At 42.9% G+C, this 14,274-nt stretch overlaps 1 protein-coding gene across 4 annotated transcripts in view; it reads right to left on the minus strand.

Moving 5' to 3' along the window:
• vari (MAGUK p55 subfamily member vari) overlaps positions 1-14,274 on the minus strand; it is a 101,789-nt gene that overhangs the window by 58,446 nt on the left and 29,069 nt on the right. For 2 of the 4 annotated variants that reach the window (XM_076189964.1, XM_076189963.1), the window contains exon 1: positions 4,532-4,798. The exons of the other annotated variants lie outside the window; for them this stretch is intronic. The gene's annotated coding sequence lies outside the window, so the exon portion shown is untranslated. Of the gene's footprint in view, positions 1-4,531; positions 4,799-14,274 lie in introns of those variants that run through there. 4 annotated transcript variants of the gene reach the window in all.

A 14,274-nucleotide genomic window follows, 5' to 3' on the forward strand; every position in this document is an offset into this window, starting at 1 on the left:
CCAGTGAGGCAATACGCCATCTGTGACGAGTTCTTGGCCAGTCCAGAGCATGGGAACTCACAACCTGACACCCAGATGGTCAATCCATCTGTTATCATATATAGGGTGAAAAACCCTTTGGTATACGTATGTTTGTATATACATTATATATGTATATATATATATATATATATATATATATATATATATATATATATATATATATATATATATATATATATAGCATAAACGGGCAGGAGATTTTCTCTTAGACATACTTCATTAAAAGTGATGGCTAATTGAAGTTATAAACCTATCTTTAAAGGAACATAAATCCTTAGTAAGGCATTTGGAAAATGCATTTAGAAAATAATAAATGCACAATTAGCCGTCAATTTTAATGAAATATATATATATATATATATATATTATATATATATATATATATTATATATATATATATATATATATATATATATTACTGTTGAATATTAAAGCACATGTGACATCAATGATTTCTAGAGAACATTTCTCTAACTTTCCAAGAAAAGGATACTTAGAAAGTTAGAGAAATGTTCTCTAAAAATAGTTGATACCACATGTGCTTTAGCATTCAACAAAAATTGTTTACGAGAAAGACTTTGCCCAAAAAGTATATATGTACATATATATATATATATATATATATATATATATATATATATATGTGTGTGTGTGTGTGTGTATACATACATTATATATATATATATATATATATATATATATATATAGTATATATGTAAAGAGGGGGTATTTTCTTGGACATCTTGGACATGTAATCGTCCAATCGGAGGGTCTTGCCTCTGAACAGGACTTCGAATGATCGCGACCCGGACTCGATTGGGGTCTGGCGAGTCCTGATGCCATCGGTAAGGAGCTCCTGTCACTCACCAGAACAAAAACTACGGGATGCGTCACTGAGCGGATGGGGGATAAGGATGGCGTTGCCGTGTACCGAAGTTCCCCCCTTCCCCCCTTTGTCTCTTCAATGTCTTTGTCCTTCGGATTCTTGGAATAAAGGCGTACATTGTTTTGTGTGTGTGTGTGTGTGTTTCTGTACGTGTGTGTATGTGTGCTATTCACCATGGTCTTTTTGGATCACGTGTTGGACACGTGATCGACACATATTTCCCTCCCGGAAGGGAGCTCAGAGCTCGCATAGGACCGATCTATGGGCAATGCTGTGACCTTACACACGCACACACCCACCCAACTCCCCGCCCATGAGAGTTGGAGTAACGACTCACAGCGCAGTGATACTGAAATTATTTCAGCCCTGGGCGGGATTCGAACCCGGACCTCCATAGTGGGAGCCGGGAACTCTACCAACTGCGCCATGAGGTGTGTGTGTGTGTGTGTGTGTGTGTGTGTGTGTGTGTGTGGTACGGATAATGGCATTCCTCTCACTGTCAGACTTCCTGACATCTTTCTTCTGAAAGGAACGCCGCAAGGACACACAAGCCCCAATTTCTGGAACAAAACTCCAATTAAGACTTGTGTCTTCCTTCACCCACTTTCACCTATTTGCCACTCGCACACGCACACACACACACACCTCGACAGTGGAGTGGTACCGCTCGCGACCGCCAATTCAGCGATTCGAGTTCGTTTCCCCCTGATAGCTGAAAATTTCAGCATCGCTCCACTGCGAACCGGCACTCCAAATTTGTTGGGCAAGGAGCTGTGTGTGTGTGTGTGTGTCACATCATTACCCATGCCCATATACGTGCTCTGAGCTCTCATCCTGAGGTTAATCGCTGTCGATCACGATTCCAACACGTGATCCACGACCGAGGTGAAACAGACACATACACCCGATACACATAGTGTATATACACATATATTCTAAATACCCACATACACATTAAGCAATATCCCAGACCGACACTCTCATGTTTGGCTTCAACGTGACAACAAGCCAGTGTCGTTGTGCTGGAAGTCTTTAGCCAACATGTTGGCACACCGCTAGCCGTGCGCAGGGGGTGACGCTATCCGCAGAGACGTTTGTTGACAGAACCGCGGAGCCACGTCTCCTGTGGGCATAACAAAGTCCCACCGTCCATAACATTCGAGTATCGCACGGGCTTAACAAAGCCCTTGGGAGTGACATTTCACTCCCCCCCCTCAAAAAAGAGAAAAAAAAAAAAAAAATATATATATATATATATATATATATATATAATATATATATATAATAAAAACACAAACAATTGTAATAAATAAATAAAATTAATACAAAATAAAAAATAAAATAAAAAATAAATCAATAAAAATGAATAAAAAATAAGAATAAAAAGCTGATCCTATTGCTCTTGCGGGACCGAAGCTCCTGACTATTTTTCCTCCTCCTCTTCCTCCTCGTCCTCCTCCTCTCTTCGCCCCGCTTCGCCTGAGTTACCGCGGGGTGTCGGGATGGGGTGGGTGGTTCGTACCTATGTACTGCTGTTGGAGTTCCCGCCTTTCCGGATGACCCAATTGGATGGTATGCAGGTGGTGGTAGTCGTGGTGGTATAATGGTAAGCGGTGTTGTTACCGTACTACCATTCCGAGAGGTGGTGATGGTAGGTGGCGGGAGTGGTATAAGTGGTATAGAGGCATAAAAGACTGTGAGAGGTGGTGGTATGCCAGAAACCGACGGAATCATACCCGGAACTGCCGGAAAAGATCGAGTCCAAGGTCGGTACAAGAACAGGTCAGATCACCCCAGGAAGAAAACTTAAACCTATGACGTCATTCGTGTGTGTGTGTGTGATAACCAATGCATTCAACTTACACATTCCGCCACCTTGAGCAAAATGCCCACGGCGTCACAAGTGAAGTGACCTGCTCTTGTGTCGACCTTAAAGATGACAGGCCTTACGTGTGATGGAGGAGGCTGTGTTGGAATGTTCTGCGTCGAAAATGCGGGTCTGGGGATCAAACACGGGAGTAGGTGTGATAATGTTGGTGGTGAGTCAGTGGTGCATGGCGCCCGGCTAGTGAGAGTTTGGGGTCATGGCGTATATGCATGACGCAGATAGAGAGCGGACGTACTGTTAGTATCAATAGTAATCATACTGACACAATGGGTAATGGTTGAGTTGTTGGTAATGGTGAAGTTGCTCGTGACAAAAAATATATATATATATAAAGAGATTAATAAATAAAGTTGCGTGTCCAGGAGACGGGGAAGGGATAACATCAACAGAATGTGTCCATAACAAGGGAGTTGGGACGAAGAGAGGGAGTGAGGCAGCTCGTGGGGGAAAGCAAAGGCAGCAGGTAGGTGATTCGGGCGGTGATGTCAAAAGCGGAATACACACACATACACACACATATACATAGATTTGTGTGTGTGTGTGTGTGTGTGTGTGTGTTGCAAACATATACAATATATGTGATCATGGACACCAGTACATACATGCACGTTCTTCTTCTCCCTCCTCTCCTCCTCCTCCTCCTCCTTTTGACCTCCACCTCCTAACCACGTTTCTCCAGCTGACAATGGCAAGGGCAACAAACAGGGCAATAAAGGAGGAGGAAGAGTAGGAGGAGGAGGAAGAGGAGGAGTTGGAGGAGGAAGAGGAGGAGGAGAAACAGTTGGTTTAAAGGACTGTGTCGGGGCAGCGGAAATATTTACAAAGACGACTGTGTGGAAGTCTCACTTCGGGTGGCGAAACATCGACGACCCAATCCTCGAACTCACTTCGATGACACCTCCTCCAGGACGATTTCCTTCGCCTGAGGGGCGGACTGGAGCTTGAACGGGGTCTCCATCGACCGGTACCCCATTTTGCCTCGAGTCTCCATACTTTCACAAGCCAACGAAGAAGAAAACAGAAGAAACCTCGAACTTCAGACGCCTGCTTCAGGAGAGGAACCTGCAACGCCGACGGAGGCGGTGAAGGCGAGACGATGACGAGTCCTCGAGGAATGTTTGTTACCTTGGCACGCTCGCACGCACGCGGACGCCCCCTTCAGGGACTCCGACCGAGGACCGCGACGGAGGAGCAAAGTTCCGAGACGTTTGTCCTGTCGATGGCCATGGACGGAAGGGCGAGGTCAAACACGCACACACACACACACACACACACACACAGACACATCCTTTGTCACACGGACACAAACAATGGATTCCTTCTCCTCCTTCTCCCTCACCTTCCCCGCCCACTTCCTCCTCACTCACACCCCCCCCCCATCACACCTCTCCCCCATTCCCCCAACGCCCCAGACGTTGACGCATATGATGAGTCCAATAGACTAAGACGCAGCTCCAAACAGACGTAAGGAGAGGAATGGTGGTATTCTGCTTCATCCCTCCCCTTAATTCCCCCCCCCACACTCCTTCTCCCCTCCCCCCTTCCCCCCCGCCCACCTGGGAGCGGCAGGAATGAGGGAGGTTGGTTACTTGCTAACGCTCGCCGTGATCATCTTCTTCTTCACTTTAGTGTCACACAACGTTAGGACCTCTCTGGTCCTTTTACGCATAATCCTCGATAGGGGTCTGGACATGGGTCTCCTGCTGGGGACTTACCTGGGCGTGAGGCCGAGGGCGGAGGAGTGTCGACGGGTGCAGGAGGGCTTGGGGTCTTCCGTAGGAGGAGGAGGAGGAGGACGAAGCCGTTTACCTGTTGGGAAGAAGCGGTCTGGTGGCTATGTTGTGCTGCTCTTACCTGAAGCTACACTACACTACACAGCCCCTCCACCTCCACCATGGCGTTACCTGTACAGTCTCCTCCGCCGCCGCCGCCACCGCCGCCGTAACCACCTTGCGTCCGCCGCGGTTGCCGCATGTCGTCGGACGAGAAGAAAATAAGAATGCTGAAGGACGAGGTCTCCTACAGGAGTTCGAGTGTTTCGTACGGGGGAACCGGACCACGTTCCGATTTGGGGACTCACGGAACAACGGAAAGGAACGGTGAACGGAACGGAAGGGGCAGGAGACGTCAAATTCCAAGGAATGCCAACGCCTCCCTTCCACCAGTGTTGCCAACTCGCCGACTTAGCTGCCGAGACGCGACAGCTTCTGCCAACCAAAACAACGCCAAAAGAAATGACAAAAGACGTGACAATTCGCATATTCGAGCCTCCAATATATATACAACGTTGCCGCGATGTGGGTTGCCACCTCCCCTCACGTGCCCGTCCAAGGAGACGTGGCAACGCCGCCAAAACACAAACAAGACGGGAACCCACAAGATACGTTATGGTGACGTCACGGGGATAACTTTGTGCAAACGGTCTGAAGTGAAATCTATAAAAATGCAATGCCACGAATGTGTACAAAGTACACACGTACTTGCTGCACACACACACACACACATATATATATATATTATATATATATATATATATATATATATATATATATATATATGTATGTGTCCGTGTGTGTGTCTGATTCACCATGGTCTTGGATCACGTGTTGGACTCGTGATCGACAGTTATTAACCTCCCGGATAAGAGCTCAGAGCTCGTATGACCAATCTATGGGTAATACTGTGTGTATGTGTGTATGTATTCACTATGGTCTTTTGGACCACATGTTGGACTCGTGATAGACAGCTATTTCCCTCCCGAAAGAGAGCTCAGAGCTCGTATGACCGATCTATGGGTAATGCTGTGACTTCACAAGCACCCCACCCCCAACTCCCTGCCCACGAGAGTTGGAGTAACGACTCGAAGCGCAGCGATACTGAAGTTATTTTAGCCCTGGGCACGATTCGAACCCGGACCGCCGTAGTGACAGTCGGAGACTCTACCAACCGCGCCACCGAGTCGTGTGTGCGCGTGTGTGTGTGTGTCTGTGTATGTTAGAGCTATACTGGTGGGGTCCCGTCTCTGTGCTTCTATTAATTTTTAATTCACACATGTTGTCTAACTTTACAATTTCTTCTCCCATGTTGTTCCAACCACAGCTCAAAGCATTTGACAAGAAACCCAAGGAACTTCTTAATAATTTCTTATTGAACATTTGGTCTTTTCTTCGTTTTCTTTCCATGTCCTTTGGCTATTCTTCCGTCCAATAAGTATTTATTTTTGTTATGTCCATTCTATTTATTTATTTTTTTTTCAAAACTACAATAATATGCTGTTTCTCTTTTCTTTCTTTCAATGTTTAAATTTTCATTTACTTTTTCCTTTTTATGTTAGGTTAAGGCTGTGAATAACTGATTGCTGGTTTATGTATCTTCCCTTTTTTTTTATTTAAATGATTTATTCATTCTTTTATTTCAGGTGGAGAGTACACTGCTGTAGCGCACCACGATCGGAGGTGAATCAGGTTTTTGGTTTTTCGATTTTTTTTTTTTTTTTTTTTTTTTTTTTGTTATCTCGTCCTTGAAGTGGAATATCACTCTTGTTTGTCAACAATAAATGTTTCTCCTGTGTGTGTATGTGTGTGTGTGTGTGTGTGTGTGTGTGTGTGTGTGTGTGTGTATGTGAGCTCGCGCACGTATACCGCCACGATATTCTGATGATGATGATATGGTTTGATTGATTGATATTAAAATATACATGACGTGATATGGTTTGACGTCACAAACTCCATCCCCCTATCGGAAGGCTAGGACGGTGCCCCTCACAGAGGGCTTTTGTAGCGTGAAATTTAATGAACCATGCCCTTGGTTCAACTTCACCGGTGGCAGGATTCGAACCGCCACCACCTCAACCTTCGCCGCAAGTAACGACGCCCTAACCCGCTCAGCCAACGAGCCACGATACTCTAATAACTGAATAGACGAAATTGATCACATTACGAACTACGCGGTCGTTTTGGTAGATTTCCTTCAACGATGATAGTGAAAGGGTTTGTGACTATCTCCCTATACACCATATCTATCTATATATCTATACGCCAAAGGGTTTTTCCCACCTATATGGGGGGTAGCTAAGTATCCATTCCCACCCACTCCACTCCACCACCCTCTACCCCCTCTCATCTTAGCTCCTCGTGGATGACGGGGGCATCCCTGTATCCCGCCCACTGCTCTGGGTCAGAAACAATGCAGCAAGACACAGCACATCCAAAGCAAGGCACTTTCACTTAATCGAATGATCACAGAAAAAAAAAATATATATATATAGGAGAAAGTTAACGTTTAAATAATATTTATAATATATTTTATCTATTCTTATCTATTATAGTAATTATAGTTTTTATTATTTTTTTCAGCTTGATAAAGAAATTGTGACTCTTTTCCCCGATTTTTTTTTTCGTAACCAATACTGACCTTTTTCTTTCTATTTCTTTTTTGTAACCATTATTTTGACTTTATTACAATGTCTGAACCACTTTCAGACTTTTATTCATTGTCAGGCTTCAGCACTCACAACCCTCTCCTTCTGAAACACGATCCTGAAAGATCTGAGGCTACATGACACATAGGTACAGTCGTGAGCAAAACTTCTGATCCACAGTATTTCAGGATACAAACTTCAGATTCTTTGTCTGACAATTTTTATTTTTATGTTTTCAGCTTTAAGCTAAATACTATATGGACAATTGTATCAAGTACGCGACAAAAAAAAAAAAATGAAAGTAATAATAACAATAAATAAAAAAATAATAATAATAACAATAAATAAAAATAAATAAATAAAATAATAACAATATTGACGTTGTGATAACTGTAGCATGGATGGGTCCGAACTTTTGCCCGTGACTGTACTGTACGCGCTCCTAGTCCTCCTCGACTGAAACTCCTGAAGGAGTTAGGTTTCAGGCCAACTTCATGGTGACCTGATGAGGTCACCTGTGACAGCTGATGATAGGTTAAGAAGAAGAAGAGGAAGAAAAAGAAGAAAGAAGGAAAAGAATAACAAAAAGAAGGATAAGAAGAAAAAGAAGAAAGAAGAAGAAAAAGAAGAAGAAGAGGAAGAAGTACTCACCACCCCTACCAAGTGGGAAGTGAGAAACCCCTTGTCAGTTGCCGATGCTTGGGTCGCCTCCCCGCCTGGCCAGGGATGTCGTGAAGCAAGGCAAGAAGCCCGCAGTTGGTCCCGGGAATCGAACTCACGACCACCCGCACATGAGTTCGACACGGTAACCAATAGGCTATCGCACGGCCTGGATGATATGTCACAATTCTATTAGAAACGTTTCCAATTTGATCGAAATTTTGTGAAAATACGAATTGTTTTGCCCTGCCAAGGAAAAGAAAAATGAAAATCGAAATAAAACTAAAAATGAAACAAAGAAAATAAAAACAATGACTAAGAATAATAAAAAATAAGGAAAATGTATAAATGAAAACAAAATAAAAACATAAATAAAAAGAATAAATAAACAAATATAAAATAAATAGAAAACAATAATATCTATAAATATAAACAAACACAAAATACAAAATAATAATGATAATAATAATAATAATAATAAATAAATAATAAAATAGGGTTCATTCCCTGATTACTACACATTTCCCTCAACCGAATAAAATATGATGTATCCACTTCAGCTCATTCTATGTATTTTACACTATATATATATATATATATATATATATATATATATATAAAATGGCGCGGGGTGGGGGTGGGTAAGCTGGATCATAAGACTCAATGAAAGCTACTCTCTCTATTGGAACTACCCAGTGTAGGCTTTATGATCTCTTGCAGTCTCCTTCATTCTTATGTTCTTATGCTCTCTCTCGCTTTCTGTCTCTCTTTCACTCTCTTTTTTAAAGATAACTTTATGGACAGCTGACAGGTTGTAAGGGACATGGAACTACCTAGTGTAGGCCTTACGGTCTCTTGCAGTCTCCTTCATTCTTATGCTCTCTCTCGCTTTCTGTCTCTCTTTCACTCTCTTTTTTAAGAGAAGATAACTTTATGGACAGCTGACAGGTGGTAAGGGATATGGAACTGCCTAGTGTAGGCCCTAGGGTCTCTTGCAGTCTCCTTCATTCTTATGTTCTCTCTGTCCCAAAGCAAGGTCATCTGTCTTTGAAAGACCAAACGTTTATGAACGTTCCTGGCCCCCTCACTCCCCCCTCCCCCACCCCGACATGCACGTTTCTGTGAGTGAGTCTGTGTTTACTTAATTGTAGTGTACAGGAAAGTAGCAACATTCGTGGGGCCCTGTCACTAATCTCCAATTTTCATACCTAGTTTCAAATTCATCTGAGTGAATGTTTGTGTGTGTGTGTGTGTGTGTGTGTGTGTGTGTGTGTGTGTGTGTGTGTGTGTGTGTGTGTGAGAGAGAGAGAGAGAGAGAGAGAGAGAGAGAGAGAGAGAGAGAGAGAGAGAGAGAGAGAGAGAGAGAGAGAGAGAGGGGGGGAGAGAGATAGAGACACACAGATGTGTATATATATAAAGAGAGAGAGAGAGAGGATGATAGTTCGACAACTGAAATCATTCTGTTGTTAATTCCTCCCGCCTCCCCCAAGCCCAGGTAGAGGAGGAATGACTCGCTGTTTAAGAGTTCCCACGATACGAGTTTGCGAGTGAAAAAAAAAAAAAAAAAAACTAAATCCTTTATTATGTGCCACGACGTTCCCTCTCGCATCCTCCCGACAGCTTATAAACATTTCTGGAAGAGACAGTGGATGACCCAACTTATTTGGAAAATCAGATAAAAATTAACAACACACATGTATATATATATATAAATACACACACACACACACACACATATATATAAGTCGTTCAGTTTTGTAGGGTCATGGTGGCAAGACGGTACGGTCTTCGTCTTATATAGAGCTCAGGCGAGGGTTCGATTCCTTTCCACACACACACACACACACACACACACACACACACACACACACATATATATATATATATATATATATATATATATATATATATATACATATATAATATTCATGCAACCAGGAAGTAGATCTTCACATGACCAAAAATTCACATACACATCTCTTCCTCTACATTCATGACGAAAACTACATTCCTAACTCTCGGAAGCCACGGCACAAACAAGACCCCCCCCCCCCTCCCGGACCCAAGCCCACGCGGACCGGGTTGCACTGACCAGTGCCGGTCCGGTCCGGCCCGGCCCGGCCCGGTTGCAGACCGCGGGATCCAGTGGCCAGTGGCAGGCGAGCTGGCGTGTCATTGGTCAATTTGAACCGGCCAGCGAGTTGGTCGCCTGGTTGGTTTGTTACCTGGGTAGACTTTATGATCGTGGACTTTATAAGTCCACACGCACATGCATACACAAACACACATACATATTATATATATATATATATATATATATATATATATGTATATATATATATATATATATATATATCATACACACACATATATATATGTTCTGTTGAAGTCGACAGCAGTTATAGCATCCTTCAGTTTGCAGTTTGCTTTTCCAATTTTTCTAACGGTGTTCCGATCTTCGTAGGCGAGGGTACTAAGTAGGTTTCTAAAATCCATAAAAAGATCGGAACACCGTTAGAAAAATTGAAAAAGAAACTGCAAACATATATATATATATATATATATATATATATATATATATATATATACACACCCATATATATATACATATATATATATATATATATATATATATATATATACTGTATATATATATATATATACATATATATATACGTATATATATATATATATATATATATATACACAATATGTATATATGGTTTGGTTTAACGTTACACACTCCCACCTATCGGGAGGCTAGAACGGTGGCCCTCACAGAGGGCTTTGTAGCGTGGAATTTAATGAACCATGCCCTTGGTTCAACTTCGCTGGTGGCAGGATTCGAACTGCCCTTCCTTCGACCTCCGCCGCAAGTAACGACGCCCTAACCCGCTCAGCCAGCGAGCTATATATATATATATATATATATATATATATATATATATATATATATATATATGTATATATGTATATATGTATATATGTATATATGTATATACGTATATATATACATATATACATATATATATATATATATATATATATATTTCATACACATGCACACATGTATACATGTAAACACTTCATTTCATTAAGAACAATCAAACTCGGCCAGACCGCCTACATCGTGGTAAGTGAGGACCGCATATACAGTCACTTGAGTGGGTCGGTCCATCCCTTAGGTAACTTCATTGTGGACAAATCATCCCAGGATTAGCCGGGACAAAAGCCCACCGTAAAGTCGACCCTCGAGTCCCATTATTGGGTCGCGGGGGCGTGACCTGACCCGACCTCACTTGACCCTGAAATGACCCGTGGCGGGACGGGTCAAGCCCCGGGGCACCAGCAGGTGCGGCAGGTGGTGGAGGCCTTTGTTGATTTTGTTTTGGTCCGTCCCATTCTCCCAAACACACGCACACACACACACACACACACACACACGACTCGTGGCGCTGTGGTTAGAGTTCTCGCCTGCCACTACGGCGGCCCGGGTTCGACTCCCGCCCAGGGCTGAAATAATCTCAGTATTATTGCGCTGGAAGTTGTTACTCTAACTCACTTAAGCGGGGAGTTGTGTGTGTGTGTGTGTGCGTAAGGTCACAGTATTACCCATAGATCGGCTATAAGAGCTCTGAGCTCTCATCCGGGAGGTTAATAACTGTCTATGACGAGTCCAACACGTGATCCAAGACCATGGTGAATCACACACGCACACACACACTCGATTTCATTGTCTCTCTTATTGTACATACATAAAATCGCATGGGCGAGTAAGTGTACTTGCATGTACAGTATATGTGTGTGTTCAACCTAATTGTAATGTACACGAAAAGAGCAACGCTCGTGGGGTCACGCCTCTTGCTCTCCAGGTACCATAGCTCGCTGTGTGTGTGTATTTACCTTGGTCTCTTTTGAATCACGTGCTGGACTTGTGATCGACAGCTATTTCCCACTCGGAGGAGAGCTCAGAGCTCGTATGACCGATCTATGGGTAATGCTGTGACCTTACACGCACACACACTCCCAACTCCCCGCCTACGAGAGTTGGAGTAACGACTCGAAGCGCAGCGATACTGAAATTATTTCAGCCCTGGGCACGATTCGAGCACGGACCGCCGTAGTGACAGTCTGTGTGTGTGTGTGTGTGTATGTTTGTGTGTATTTCATAAACGATTGAAGATATAAATACAATAATAAACAAATGGAAGGACGTCAACAATAAGATCCTGAATTGTAAAATGGGTCGACCTCTTCCTCCTCCTCCTCCTCTTCCTGCGTCGCCATGGTCAAGGTCGTACTGCAGGGACGAGAGGAGCTCTGGAGGAGGAGGAAGAGGAGGAGGAGGAGAAAGAGGAGGAGGCAAAGGAAGAGGGAGATGAGGTACAGAAGGGTGAGGAGGGAAATGAGATGGATGAGGGACAGGAATGTGGAAATGAGGGAAAGAGGGACGAGGAGGAGGAGGAGGAGTACGGGGAAGAGGAGGAGGACGAGGAAGAGGAGGACGAGGAGGAGGAGGAGTAGGAGAAGGACGAGGAGGTAACGGAGGGAGAGGAGGTACAAAAGGGAGAGGAAGAAAATGAGGAGGTAAATGAGAAGGAGGAGGAGGAGGATTAGGATTAGGAGGAGGAGGAGGAGGAAGAGGAGGAGGTAACGCAAGAGTGAGATAGGGGAGAGGAGGCAACTGAGGAAGAAAATGAGGACGAGGAGGACGATAAGGGGTAGGATGATGGAAAGAAGGAAAAGGATATGGAGGAGGAGGAGGAGGAGGAGGAGGAGGAGGCGGAAGAAACGGTCAATAAGGAGGATGAGGATGAGTATTAGGAAGATAAAACAGAGCAAAAGGAGACGGAGGAGGAGGAGGAAGAAAAGGAGGAGGAGGAGGAGGAAGAGGAGAAGGAAGAAAAGGAGGAGGAGGAGGAGGAGGAGGATAAGGGGATCCATGGCCTTGAAGCAGGTCATCCTCAAGTGCTCCTCATCGGTCCCACCCACCTCCACCTCCTCCTCGTCGTCCACTTCTCGATGACGAGATTTGGAGGAGGAGGAGGAAGAGGAGTTTATCAAAGCGGACAATCGTGTCTGACCTACAACGTCTCTCGTTATTTTTCTTTAACACACACACACACACACATATATATATATGTATATATATATATGTATATCTATCTATCTATATATATATATATATATATATATATATATATATATATATATAATCACGATGAACCAACATTTCTTGTAACCTGTACTTTCCTGAAGAGGGCTATAGCTATTAGCCGAAATGTAGAAGTTATACTTTCTTCTAATTTTTCTCTTATTTCGACTGTAGGTTCTTCGTGAGTATATTTTTACAAATGTACTACAACATTTTGTACAAGTGACATATATATAATACACACACACACACATCTATGTCAAATGGTCGACAATTTACGTCATGACGTCACTTGAATATTTTTCTTCTAGTTTAAACCAGACGATTTTCAGTGTTTCTTTTTATTTTATTTCGTTTTTAATATAATTATTTTGTATTCATTTCTTATTCTATTTCATTTTATGATATTTTGTTTTATTGTATTCACTTTATCATTTTCAGTTTTTTCATTTCATGAATCTTATTACCCATTCGATTAATAACTTGTTTATCTTATTTATTTGTTTATTTATTTTTATTTGAGAGACGAATTCGGGATAAAAAGGACTGAAGGTTAGCCTGAAAAAAATATCTCAAGTGAATCGTCGGGATTAACTGTTTCAACTGAACAAAGCCTTAGTGTTCACGGTGTTCAAAATAAACGGCCTCCCCTCTTCCTCCGGTGTACAATCGCGTGGACAAAACTTCTGTCCCACCCTGTAGCGTTTGCTCCCTCTTCTTCCGCCTTATGTTACTTATACATCTATTTGTATAAGCAAACATGATTTACCATAAGTCGAATTTTGAACACCAAATGTATTCAATAACACAACACTATGATTCAACAAGAACCCACTGTGTTGGATAAGAAGAAATGAAATAGATGATATCCATATATTTCGATCACGGACTGTGATCCTCTTCAGCGTATTCCACTGAAGAGGATCACAGTCCGTGATCGAAATATATGGATATCATCTCTTTCATTTCTTCTTATCCAACACAGTGGGTTCTTGTTGAATTTTACGAATGTGTTACTACATTACTTTGTAGTTACAACACTATGATCTACATGTCCGTGATAAAATCCCTCGGATGTTTCGGGACTTTTGTCCACCACTGTAGGATGATGGCCTCCTCCTGGGCGTATGTCATTACCCCCCCCCTTCCACCCCCCCGGTGGGTGGGGGGATATGGGGGTTGGGGGGGGATTTCGTTCTTTGTTCGTATACCTCGCACGGGAC

This window comes from Oratosquilla oratoria, chromosome 9, assembly GCF_046742065.1.
Source record: "Oratosquilla oratoria isolate Oo_2021 chromosome 9, ASM4674206v1, whole genome shotgun sequence".
NCBI classification, from domain to species: Eukaryota; Metazoa; Arthropoda; class Malacostraca; order Stomatopoda; family Squillidae; genus Oratosquilla; species Oratosquilla oratoria.